General features: G+C 60.1%; 1 protein-coding gene across 1 annotated transcript in view; it reads right to left on the bottom strand.

The window, feature by feature from the left end:
* Window positions 1-8,758, bottom strand: part of LOC118355945 (mitotic spindle assembly checkpoint protein MAD1-like) — a 228,895-nt gene extending 220,137 nt beyond the window's left edge. Inside the window, exon 1 of the mRNA XM_035722600.1 lies at window positions 8,660-8,758. The gene's annotated coding sequence lies outside the window, so the exon portion shown is untranslated. The remainder of the gene's footprint in view (window positions 1-8,659) is intronic.
* Between the last annotated feature and the right edge of the window lie 4,752 nt (window positions 8,759-13,510).

Genomic DNA, 13,510 nt, shown 5'->3' with positions numbered 1-13,510 from the left:
GGAGGCTCCCACAGGCCCTGAGCAGTGGAGAACGGTCAGACCACTTCTCGGGGTGTGTGAGGGCGGGAGAGCCAGGTCAGAGGCCAGGAGTCCCAGACAGACAGGAGGCCTAGGGGCAGTGTGGGCTGACTCCTGAGGCTCCCTGCTCACCACAGGGGCCTCCACTATTCCCCATCCCAAGAAATTGCGCCTCTGCAGACCGATTTTCACACAGAAACTAATCACGGCATTCTGCACTTTTGATTTTTAAATGGCTGCCCTTCACTGTGGCCAACAAGGCGCTGGGCTAAGGCGATGCCCCCCCTGCAACCTGCCACTTCCCCCTCCTGTGGCCACCTATCTTCTCCTTCCCACCTTCTGGGCTCTGCCCACCCTGCGGGGGACCCTCCACTGAGCAGTGCTGAAGGAAGGGAGCCCTGCTTTCTTCTTTCCCAGCAAAGGGTCGGCACCCCGGACCTGTCCCGCTCACTGGCAACACCCACCCACGAGTGATGGGCCCTGCCCAAGACAAGCCGAACGACTCTCGTCGTCGGCACAGAGTTCAACAGCATCTCGGGATGAGACTCAGGAAGGCAGCTTCAGGAGGCGCAGATGCCAGCATCGGCAAATGCACCAGCATCGAGTCCCCCGCACTTCCGCTCGAAACTGCCAGAGAGGGCTCGGCTGCCACAGACGGGGACACCACGGTGCAGAGCGGCAGGCAGCTCCTCCACGGGCACCGACACGCTGGGACCCGAGGATCTGCCCGACACCCCAGCGCTCTGCCGCCCAAGGCTCTCAACCCCAGACACACATCAAAGCTGCCACCCCAGACGTGGACACAGCGCCTGGGTGCCTATCGCTGGTCACTGTTGCCCCTGGGCTGACTTCGTGGGACAACACCCAGAGCCCTGCAGCACAGAGCACCCAGGCCCATGGCGAGCAGCGAGCACAGTGGCCTTCAAGACGCCCTGTCCAGCCACCTACAGCAGAGAGGACAAGGCTCCCCCCAGGGGTTCAGAATATACCTATTTTGAAATGTGATGATCAAAAACCCCAAAATAGGTCACTTTTAAATAACACTGAATGGAGAGTTCCATTACATACGGTTACGTTTCCGTTAAAACAGAACAAACTCAGGGGTCCTACCAAATCCGTTCCGGTGGGATTCGTGTCCGCTGTACTCGGGCATTCGAGCTCCAACTCATTAACATAGCAGGCTTAATTGGCATTTCACGCAGGCATTGTGCCTCTGAAATGAGCAGGTGTAATTATGGTAAAAAGAACTCTCTGCCGGTTAGCTGTGCATTCATGTCTTTCCCGGCCTCCACAGAAGCACAGATGTTCCACTGGAGGACAGAGAGGAAGATGAGCGGCTTTCAAATGACTCCTTTTTAGTCTAAAACTTTATTTAAAATAAAAAGTTATTTAAGTGAAATTTACGACACAGTGTCTCCTCCCTTTGTCGCTTGCTGTAGGGCATTAACTTCCAAAAGCTGGTTCCGCATAATTTGATTTTTCATTTTCACCAAATGAACATCTGTGTTTAGGTCCAAGAAGCTCTTTGTTTAAACATACAGAGCCTAGGAAGGGTCTGAACAAAGCCTTCCTCTGTCAACACTTGATTACCAGGAAGGCCTGCTTTTCAGAGAGACCCAGGGGTTGGCACGTTGGGGGAGGCTTGCGCTGGCTCGCGTTCTTTCGAGTTGGTAGGAAACTTCCCTCTTTTCAGAGCAGGGACAACACAGGCGCTCCAGTCGCTTGGGCTTGGGCTTGGTGCTTCCTCCCACGGTGCAGGCCACGCAGCAGGAGGAGGGCCGCCAGGGGGGACCCTCAGTCTCCAGGCAGAAGCAGACTCTGCGAAGGCAGCCCAATCGAATCCCTCTCCTCCTTCAGGGGCTTGCGTCCCCCCGGAGAGGGGGGCCTCCACAGGGCCATCCCTGGATCCCCACACCCACAGCGCCACCCCGTACCCACCCCTCAGCTCAGAGCCCCCACAACGACGGGCCTGCCTCTGGAGACCCCAGACAGAGCCCTTGAAGGCGGGACCCCAGCTCTGTTCTGAACTGGAGCAGGCCCTCAAACGTGGTTTCCTTCTCTGTCAACATGGACAGGACCTGAGCTAGGCTGCCACGAGACCACTGGAGGCACCCCCAGAATCAGGTGCAGGAAACGGATTTTACAGGCATCAACATGAGTAAAGTGTTCACTGGGCCCCACGTTGAGCCCCACGTGAGTCAAGGCCCACCAAGACACTCAGAAGTGGGGGGTCCCAGCAGCTGCGTGGGAACTCAAGAGCCCGCGCGACATGGGGCCGACGGACCCGCAGTGCTGTTCCTCACCGTCCATGCACAGGAGTATACCGCATCCTTCTGGACACTGACACCCCACGTCCTGGTGAACGTGGGAGTTTAGCACAGAGCGCACTGCGGCAGTGTGGGTGTAAATAGTTTGCAACACTTCCGTGTTTTTATACCGCTATATTTAGAAACCTCTAAATAAAACCCACGGAGAGTGTTGCAATAATATACATTTTTTAAACTCACTAATTGAATGTTGCCATTACAAGTGCTATTTTGGACCATCTGCTAAATATGTAATTTAGGAATTAAGATTCATATCTTACAGGATACGCTAATTATTCATCTGAACGCATCCGGGTACTTTCTGAACACACACGAGAAGTCCCGAGTGAGCAACAGCAGTGCCCTGTGCTCTGCTGCACGGGGTCAGGACCACAGCAGCGTCCACACAGGGGCCCAGCACGGCCACAGAGCCACTGGCGCCCAGGGACAGAAGGGCAGTGAGCGTCACGGGCAGCACCTTCCAGTCCCAGAAGTGCCCTGTTCTGGGACGTCCCCATGTTAAACCAAAGCCTTTCTCGTAAGGCTTCTTGACTGGGCCCAGTGTGTAAAACACCCACCTCCATCCACAAAAAATAGTGTTTCAAACAACCCTAAAACCTCCTCTGGCTGCCAGACCACATATTAGTGGCCGTGTCACACCCGGGGCTCCAGCACACAGCAGGTGCGCCCACGGTAAGTGACGCACGCTGTCCCCACCCCGGGGTGCAGTGTCCTGCCGGCCCACCCAAACATGAGGCAGACCACACAGCGGCTTTGTGAGACCGGGAGCATCAGAACTGTCACCTCCTTTCATGCAACGCTCTACTTCTAGTAACACGGTCCAAGAAAGAGTTTACTTCTGACATCACAACACCTCATGAATCGCTCCTCATTACGTAGACCATGGTGCAGCAGTTGAGGCTCCCTCCTCCATTCTCACCGTGGACAGCGGTATGGTCTCAAAGGTCGCTCTTTTGTCCCAAATAAAATTCACCGTGCTGAAGGATGCCCTGTTTCAGACTACTCTGACACTTCAGGGTTCCTCCACAGCTGTCACGGACCCATAACTACTGTGGATCAAGACCTCCACGTCACCAGCCCGGGCAAAGACGTCCAAGGACACGCCCGCAAGAGAGATGCTCGGTGCACCTCACACAGTCCCCAGAAGGCTCAGCAAGTCCCTGAGATCCTTCTCTCTCCCACTCCCTGGCACCCTGTGCACAACTGAGGAATAAAAACCCAATTGGGAAACAGTGAAGTATAAAAAGCAGAGAAAATTTTCATACGAAGTCCCTATGGCACAAGGAGGCTAAGTCGCTGCAGGGAAAGTAAGTGAAAAACAAGAGGAGCCGAGTAGAGACAGCACCAGGGAGGGACCTCAGCCCGAGTGGCCACCGCACACCACATGCACCACAGCCACGCGGCAAGGCTGGGGTGGCCATCCCAAAGGGGAAGGTCCAGCCGTCGCCCACGAGCAAGCCAGCCAGCCAGAGGGAGAGCCGGAGGGTGCCGGCAGGTGCACCCAGATGCAACGATGCACTCTCGAGCCTGGGATGCTTGGAGCCTGGTGTAGGCTCCAGCAAGGAGCCATGCCCCGGAAGAGAGGGGTACAGCAGCCCCTCCAGGCCGCAGAGAACTGAAATAAATGGCGCTGCAGGCGGAGACAGGGGAAGATCAATGAGCATGGAACCTCTGGAGCGATTGTAAGAAGAGGAAACACAGTCAAACGGTGTGGGAAGTCGGAGCAGGAGACAGCTCCACTGAACGCTCAGGAAGGCCGTCCCAGCCTCTTCCCCAGGAACAGAAGGACCTACATGGGAAGCCGGCGCCGGCAGGGCTGGAAGGGGAGGTGTCTGAGCCAGGTGGGGGCTGGGGGGGGTCGCAGACTGTGAACCCCCCGTGCACCACCCACACCCCAACAGCGGCTGGGATCAAACAAGCGTCAAGACCAAGGGCAGGCAGGACGCGCGCGGCTGCATGCTCACACACCGCCAGGAAACGCAGACCAGGGGGGCGGTTACTTGAGTTAAACGTACGATGCGAGCCAGCCATCCTACTGCACATATCCAGTCCCGAGAAATGACTAGTGTTTATATAGCCGCTTCTTTCCATTTCACCAAAAACCAAGGCAACGGGGATGCCTGGGTGGCTCAGTTAAGCATCCGACGCTTGATTTCGGCTCAGGTCACGATCTTGGGGTCCTGGGATCCAGCCCCACATCGGGCTCCCTGCTCACCGGAGAGCCTGCTTCTCCCTCTCCCTCTGCTGATGTTCTGCCTACCTGTGCTCTCTCTCTGTCAAATAAATAAATAAAATCTTAAAAAAAAAAAAAAACACAAGACCCCAAAGGCATCCTCCAACCGACGGAGAGGAACAAACTACGGCCTAAGCGCACAACAAACCACCGCTCAGCCCCAAGGACCAGCCACGGCACCAGCGATTCTACACACATTCTGAGAAGTGAAAGCAGCCAGGCCCAAAAGACCACACCCGGTTCCATTCCGTTCATACAGCACACAGGGAACAGCAAAGCTAGAGGGGCAGAACACGGGCATCTGTTCTTCATCAAAAGGAGCCAGAGCTCCTTGGGAAAGTGGCTGATGCCCAAAAAGGCCAGTACGTACGCACACCAGGGAGCCAGCCTCAGCTCGGCCTACCCCCGTCCCTGAATGACCTGGACCCTAGCCAGAGGACAGAGCCAGGCCCCATCCCAGAACCTGACCTGCAGCCAACACACAGGGCGCAGTCGTGGCCCCTGCTCTGACCTGCACACACTGAGAGCCAGGCCTCCTCACTGCCTCTCTCCCTCCTCACATGCATGGCTCTCACCGTGTACACTCCGGGACTGGAGGCCCCCCTCACTGCTCTGTCATGTGCCTTTCTCCCAGGCCAGTGCTGCAGAAACCATCCCTGCTACCAGACCCTGTAGTCCAGGCTTCCAGGGCCACATGACGGACGTGTCCCTCTCAGCCCCACTCACATTCCCCCTTCCCTCAAAGGGTTTGTGCCTCCAGCCACCCCGCCACTCCCCAGTCTCCAGCCTCGATGTCGTCAGTGGACCGCGAGGGTGTGGGCACTGCCCAGAACCATCCTTCTGGAGGCCACACCGTCCCAGATTGGGCACCTCCCTTCCAAAATCACCGTCAGACCCAACAGGCTAAAGAAGCCCCCGCCACACGCCGTCTGGCAGTCCACTGCCATGTGCACTGCAGCATCTTTCTACAAGAGGACGCTTCCCTTTCACACATGCTCCTTGTCTCCCCTCCACACTCCATGCAGACCAGGGCAGACAAGTCCCGGCTCAAGACCCCAGGCTCCCCACATGAGCAGCCGGCCACTAAGGCTGCTCTCTAAACCCCGGCCCCCATGAGCAGAGGTCGGCACGGAAGAGCCCGCGCCCGCGGGGCTGCGCGGGGCACTGGGTTCCCAGGACCCCCAACAGGTGCTGTGCCCAAAGGGCAGGGGTGCCCACCGGCGGTGCACGCAGCTTCTGCTGTGCTTCACGTGTCTAATGTTTCCCCTGCCCACCTCTCCCTGCTTCCCCTCCCCATCGTCCCCCTACGTGAAAGTCAGAACAAGTGTCCCCCCTCCCCTTCTCTGAGAGGAGAAGCTCCCAGCCCAGAAGCTGTGTGCCCCTGCAGCACTGGGCCCACCTCCGGCCCGTCCTGACAGAAGTCCTCGTGACGCCCGGGTATGAGGCCAGGGATACCCCCTCCCCCGGGACACCGCAGGCAGGGGGTCACAGACCACACACTCGTATCAACTGGGGCAGAACTGGAAGATGCCACCCAAAGTGACTCTTTGATTCACGAGCCCGGGCTCTGTCATGATCGGCCCCAGCCAACAGCTCCCTTGGGTGCTCGGATCTCGTGGGAAGGGCACAAACCCAAGCTCCAGCCCATACACAGAAGTCAGCTGCAGATGGTCAAGGGAAGGACGAGGGATTGCAGATTTGGGAGGTGCTCTCAGTGGAGAGACAATGTACCCCAAAACCCAGGGTGCAGCATGGGGAGGGGAGACCTGCGCCAGACACTGGAGACCGTGGCCTCCCCCCGGGAACACCCAGAGCTGTGCCCCGCTCTCCTGCCGAGAGCCCTGTGTCCCTGCAAAAGGGCTGTCCCCGAGAGCTGCACTCAGCACGCCTCTTCTCACCCCACCTCCTCCCGGGAGGGCCCTGGGTGTCCCCATCAACGTCCTGGGCAGAGGAGCCCCAAATAACTCTCCATGCCTAGGCTAATGCCAACCCGGCACCTCCCATTCCCACTGGGCCTCACTCCTGAAAGGCCACAGGGGCACCTCCAATTTGCACACACCCAGATTAAGCCCTAAGCCTTTGGACCCCTGTTCCTCCTCCCACGTTCTCCAGGTTAGCGGCTCTAACCCCATGAGCTCAAAGCCAGACGTGCAAGAGCCTCCCCTGCTCTCTCTGCCTTCTCCCCCAGCACCGCATTCCTGGCCTGGCCCTGTCCGTCACTGAACCTCTGGGACTACTTCCTTAAAGCCCTTCTGCTCCTCAAACAGCCACCCCAACAACCCACCCTGTGTGTTATGCCAAATAATACCTTGCAATAAAGTAGAGTTCAGATCACATCATTTCTCTCCCCCCACCACCGCCCAAAACCCTCTCCATGACTTCCTCCTAGGCCGAAAATAAAGTCAGCACTCCCAGGGGCAGCCCTCCCCATGCTGGCCACAAATCACATCCCCACGGGTGCTATACATGGACAAAACTCGAAAAGCCCCAGGAGGACCGGAGGGGGCGCCACCGGTGTCTGCACCACCCCTGACATGCGGACAGGCCGCCCATAGGGCCCTCGTGCCCGAGCCTGGGGGGAGATGCCTGCAGGACAGGCAGAGCTTCTGGACCCCAAGGCAACGCCCCCCCTGCGCACGCCCCAGCTCGGCGCTCCACGCCCGATGAGACCAGCTCTCACGAGCTGCCTCAAGCGCCAGGAGCTGTGTCTGCCCTCCCTTTGTTTCCCCAACAACACAAAGCCAAGGCTTTTTAAAACATAAAACATTGTAATTATCTTGGCACATCATTCCAGGAGATTTGTAAACATGAGCATGTGCCGGAGACGGCAAAGGGAGGGGAGGGACAAAGGTGGAGAAGAACGGCACCTCGAAACCATGTGGCATGGAAGCACCCAGAGCAGAAGCTACGGGCCACGGAGACGCCGCCTGCCAACTTCTCCCAGGCCAGAGAGCAGACGGCATGGCCCTGATGTGGGTGGCCTCTGAGGACAGAGCAAGGACGGACGGGTCTTCCTTCCCTCGCCCAACACCACCCACAGTGACCGTGCACACAGACGGGTGATGGAGCCCAGCAAGGGGGACCGAGTGGCTTCTGGCACAGAGCTCACGATCGACGGAGACGGCCATGGAGCGCAGACCCGCACTGGACGCGCTCACAGGAGCGTGCAGCCACACAACACGGCCCTGACACAGGCGCCAACAGCCCGGCCCCGGCGCATCATGGGGAGAATGGACACGTGCTGACCACGGGGCTCCTGGCCAAGTGGGGCGCTCCAGGCCGCAGGCTCCCGGAGAGCAGGGATCCGACGGTGCAGAGAGAGGACGGCCAGCTCGTCCCTGTGACTTCATCAGCAACCCGGGCTTTCACATTTAGTGCAGGCGCTGGGAACAGCTGAGGATGGGCCCAGGGGCCCAAGAGGGCTGCGTCTGCTCCCGGCCAGCCAGGGCGAAGGGCCCCACGGGCAGCCGCGAGATCCATGAAGAGCCACACGCCGGCATTCCGTCCGGCACGGCCAAGGAGCACTTACCCTCCTGCCCAGGCTCCCGACCTGCAGGCTGGCATAGGCTCACGGCGCCACGCAGGAAGCCCATTAGCAGATTCATTTATCTTCCTGCTTTTCGGGCAAGCCCTGTGAGTGCGGCATGGGAGGGCCAGGCGCTGTAGTCAGGGCAGTCCTGGAACCGCGCCTACAGGAGGCCGGGGGGGGCGCCGGCAACAGCCGCCGCACCAGAGCCCGCCCGCGGCCTGTCACACAACCCTGCCCACCTCCCTGGCCGCCCGTGAGCTCCGTGAAGCCCTAGCCCCGTCAGGAGCCGACTGCCTGGCACTGGCCCATGCTGCAGGGACACACGGACCTGTGCAGACACACAGAGCAGACAGAGCAGAGACAGTGAGGGACACAGATACATACACAGATAAAAATGGACAGAAAACTGCAGAAAAACATCCGAAGTTGTTAACAGTGACTGCCCTAGGGGGTGAGCCTGGCGGGTAGATGGCCAGAGGCCTATGGGGGATGAGGAGTCATTTCTACAGTTCCAGTCTCTCGTTAAGGAACTCACGAGAAACAGCAACATACAAATGTCTCACTGCAGCCCAGTCCTGGGGGCGGCGGACGGAACGGGCGCGTTTCCAGGCCCCGCCTCATGTGACTGCGGGCGGTCTCTCTGCAGACCCGAGCCTTCAGGACGAGGTCAGAGCTCCAGCGGGCACAGGGCCCCCTCCATGCTCCCCGCCCACACGGCCGCAGGGACCGAGAGAAGGCAGAGCGGCAGGAGGGAAGCTGTGCGGCTGGGCCGCAACCTTGACGGGGGCAGGGCACATCGCATACACCTACCTACAAATTCAGAGCTGCCCCCAGACGACCCGTCCACTCCCTAGTTTTCATTCCTCCGAGTGTAAGTAGTATCACACTTACAAATCCACCCACCCCATCCCGAACCACAAACCAGGCACAGACGGACTCACGCCCACTCCCATCAGCCGAGAGCGGGCAGAGATACAGCCTGAGCGTCCAGAGGAGGCAGCATGTCCCTGGGGCACTGGCAGCAACACCCCGTCCGCGAGCCCCCAGCGGGGGGGGCGGTCCGGGCAGGCAGCGGGGGGCCTACGTGCACCGCAGTCACAGCCGGTAAAGGACAGACGGAACCTACATGCAGACACACAGACTCCAGAGCCTCGCATCTGACCCCCAAGAGGCTGCCACAGGGGACAGCCACTGTTTTGTCCCCAGCACTTCCTGCTCCCTCCTGTCCCCATGGGACTGTCTGTCCATCACGCCCTGGCCACAGGGATAAGCTACACGGACGCCCCATCCCCGTGTGCTGAAGCTGGCCCAGGGGCAGCGAGGGACTGCGTCAGCTCAGGGTCAAAACGAAGCCTCGTAACAAATCCTAGGACAGAGGCTCCAGGCCAGCAACGGCCAAGTGGCCAGGCCAAGAGAATGCCTGACAGCAGGCGGCACTGGGCAGCAGACTGGGTGGAGAAGCACTGGTTCTGTGACTGAGGCCAACACCCATCTTCCGGCCACTCTTGGAGGTGACATGCATGTGTTTACCTAGGCTGGTCCACAGGTGGGGCTTCCTTCCCTTAGGAATAACTAACCAACCCGGTGGTCCTGGGACTCTGGGCCTGAGACAGAGTTGCAGCCTGGCTCCTTCAAGGACACACACCGGGGATAGACATCCGACCCAGGGGAGGCAGCAGCCTGAGCAGGGCGACAAATCCAAGTGAAGATTATGGGGACAGTTGGTGCTGGGAAGCTGGTCTTGAGGTAATTAAGCCTATTTCAGAGTGGGTTTAGCAAGAGGTGCTAAATCAATAGATCCCCTCCAGCCGCGTGTCCCTGCAGGTAAAGAATCAATCAGGCAAACGCTCCCAATCTGTTCCCGCTGAGCCAAGAAGCAAAGCTGTTTACCGTTCATGCCCAGAAATGAATAAATAAAGCCACCAGCATTAGTCAGCACCCTCTGTTTCTCTGGCAAAAGCTTTTTAGTTACTTCGAGAAAGGCAGCGTCCCTGCGTGGTCCTCCATTAAAGCACAGACAGACTCAGGCAGTCATGCGCATGATGGGGGGCGGGGGAGGGGGGCAGAGGCTCAGTCGGCCGTGGCCACTGCCCGACCCTGTTTCCCACAACTTCTCCGCCGGGGAGACAGGAGAGAGCTCGCGGGTGGCTGTGTGGCTCAGGCACCGTCAGCGGCCCCGCCTCGACCCTGCACTCACACAAGAGTCACGTCTTCTCTCGGTGCTGGGCAGGCCCCCCTGGCACACAGGCAAGCATGGGGGGCCCTGAGTCCAGGAACCCCAGTCTGGAGGGAAGCAGCCTTCCTTTGTTCAAGGCAGTGACGCTGAAGAGCAGCAGTGGCCCCCAGGAGGAGCGACGGCAGGACTGTGTCTGGGGCAGCAGGGGCTTTCCCTGCGGGGGGTGTTTCAGCCGGGACCCCAGGGTGTGGGAGGGGCTGGAGCTGGGGGGAGCGAGCAGGAGTGCCACCTGCCCCAGACCGCGGGCCACACACACCAGGGCCAGGCTGGTGGCGATGGGGACGGCCGTAGTGGAGGCCCCAGCACGGCACTGAGACCAGGTCACGACAGTGACTGGACCGGGAAAAGAAACCAGCCAGGCACCCGGCTACATACCTTATGTGAATTCGCACCCCCACCGTCCAACAGCCCCAAGAGGTGCCAGAGGTGCCCGCCTCTCACAGGTGAGGGACCCACAGGCCAAGCCCAGCACTGGGCACTCGCGGGCGGCAGGTGGTGGGCTCGGTCCCCAGACCCAGATCTCGGACCACAGAAGCTGCTCTAGCTCCTGGGGGGGGTCAGCCCGAGAGCGGGAGCAGAAGCAACCGCACCTTCAGAAGTCCGCCCCCCACCCCTGGGCGGGCTGTTTGCAGGGTCAGGGGAGGCCAGGCCCCCAGGGTGAGGCCTGAAGGCGGGAGCGCACAAGGGGAAGGGAGAGGTGGGCGGCTGAGAGGGGACAGGTGGGGACAGGCACATGCCAGCTGCTGGCGCCCCCCCGCCCCCCGAAGGACTCACAGCGCACAGGGCAGAGACCGGCTGGGGAGAAGCCCGGCCATGCCCAGGTCGCCCCCCGGGGTCCTCCTCTCCATCCCCCACCCCGGGTATCCACCCGGCAGCACTTCAGCAATGCAGCTGATGACGCCTTCCCCGGGCCAGTTCAACGGGACACCCTGCGTTGTCAGGACGGGATTTCCAACACGCAGCTTAAACCACCCTGCACTCATCTGTCCCGGCCAGAGGCGGCGGCCGCCTGGCTCCCTCGGCTCCTGACTGGCGAGCGGCAGGTGAGAGGCCCCTCCAAGCCTCCACACGGGACAGGGCGACGCACCCCCAGCCCTCTCACCCGGACGGGAGGCTGCAAGTCCTGCAGATGTCGTTTCAAGGCTGGGCACGGTTCCTGCCTCGGTTTCCATCCACTGGTTTCCTGGGGTCTTTCACTGGCAGCTCTTACAATATACCAAGGAGACGATATCAAGAAGGAGTCCTGACAGTTGTCCAGCTTGAAAATCTCGGGAAGACACTCCCGAACGAGTCAGCTCAAAGCATCTGTTTGAAAGTGAGCCAGCACTCAGCTTCTAGGAGGTGGCCAATTAGTACCCACCGCTGTCCATCCACCTGCTGACATTCGTGGTTCTATAGATGAGAAAGGCCAGTGGCAGCCCGCCAACCCTTTTAAGGGGACGATGCTCCTGTGCTGTTCCCAACTGGGTGGGAGGAGAGGGACCGGGGCCTCCCGTGTGGACCGCACAGGGTCCTGCACTCGGGCTCCTCCACTGTGAAGGGGCACGGCCTCCCCTGCCCTGGCCCAGAGTGCATGCAAGTAAGGGCTTGAAGTGTGACCCACTGGCCAAAAACTCCCACAAAGCAACTCACAGAGACTCCCAGTTCACTGAACCAAAAATAAAAGACCGGACCTAAAAGCAACCATGACACGGGAAGCTTCAAATTTCAATTTCGAATAAATGAAAACCCAGGCCCTCCCAGACACACAAAGGGGAGCAGAGTCCCCTCCCACTGAGCACACAAATGAGGACACCCTCCTCGCAAGGCAGGGCGAGGGCAGGCGCGGGGGGCGGCGGTTCTCACACAGCAGGCCCCAGTAAACATGCTCTGAACAGTCACTCAGAATGAGGACGGAGAGCCGCCACGGGCCACTGCCCCCTGGGTGGACCGTTCGCGGCTCTGTCGTGCGAGGCACACGGCCGCACAGCCCTGCTCTGAAAAGCCAGGCGTGAGGACTGGCTGCCATGGTCACTCCCAGGGTTTGCAAACAGCACGCTGAGTAGGTTCCCTCGGCACGAAGTTGTGACACGCTCACTCGCCAGCCCCACAGGGAACCCCGGGCCCCGTCAAGGCAGGCATCCAGCAATGGTGTCAGAGGCCATGGAGATGGGGCTGCCCACCTCTGGTTCAGGCTTCATTAGAAACCACAGACCTCGCAATAAATAACCCGACTTCACATTGCCAGGCGACCTGGCTGATAAATCGTGTTCCTGTGCATCTAACAGGGCGTTTCAGACCAACGGCGAATTAAAACTGGGGTTGTGTAATAAAGCAGTCCATCTGAGTAATGATGCACGCGTCACAAAGGCAAGCCCGGGGGAAGAACAAACGTTAAGTGGGACCAGGGCGGCTGCAGCCTGGCTCAAGGGTCTCTCGCCGGCACCCCCGTGGGAGCGGCCACTCCTGGCGCTGCCCTCAATGTTGGCCACGCGTGGGTCCTCTGCCCCAGCGGGTATCTGCTCCGTGCTGATGTGAGTGGGCCCTTGGCCCCGGGTCCCGTGCAGGAATACCTAGAAGACGTGCCCACAACTCGGCGTCACAGGCCATAGAGATGGGGCTTCCGGGAGCGTGGAGGGGAGGCCCCCGTCCGGCCACATGCAGAGGCAGAGACCCGCGTGGAGGGCAGCAAGAAGATGAGGCCAGGGGCAGGGAGGAAGGCCTGGGGGCAGACCAACGGGACGCAGCCGGGCTCTGCCGGGTAGCACGGCACAGAGGCCAGCAAGCTGTGCCCGGGCGCCGACCCAGGACACCTAGGTAGGCAGGCCCCATGGGCCGCGAGGTGAGCAGAGAGGAGGCTGAGCCAGGGCGGTTCCCAGGCAGCAAGCACAGGCCCAGGACCGTGTCTAGCTGAGGGGACATGGCAGCACCACTGTGCCAGAGAGGAGCTGGGGAAGGAGGAGGAGCCCTGCAGCCCTCCATGAGAGAGGTCAGAGGCCCGGGACGGACACCCCCTGTCCGCGGCAGTGCATCCGCCAAGCCTGCGGGACCCTGGGGAGATACCTGGACAACAGGCTGCCCAACGTGCTTCTCAGTGCCAGACTCCCACGGTGCTGGGCCAGAGGGGCAGCAAAGTCTGGGGTGCTGGGTCACCATGAATCCCCCTGCCCTCACGCACCCTGCTGGTA

The sequence above is a fragment of the Zalophus californianus genome, chromosome 10, assembly GCF_009762305.2.
Source record: "Zalophus californianus isolate mZalCal1 chromosome 10, mZalCal1.pri.v2, whole genome shotgun sequence".
Classification (NCBI taxonomy): Eukaryota; Metazoa; Chordata; class Mammalia; order Carnivora; family Otariidae; genus Zalophus; species Zalophus californianus.
Note: the sequence above shows the minus strand (reverse complement) of the source record. Positions and strands in the feature narration are given on the sequence as shown.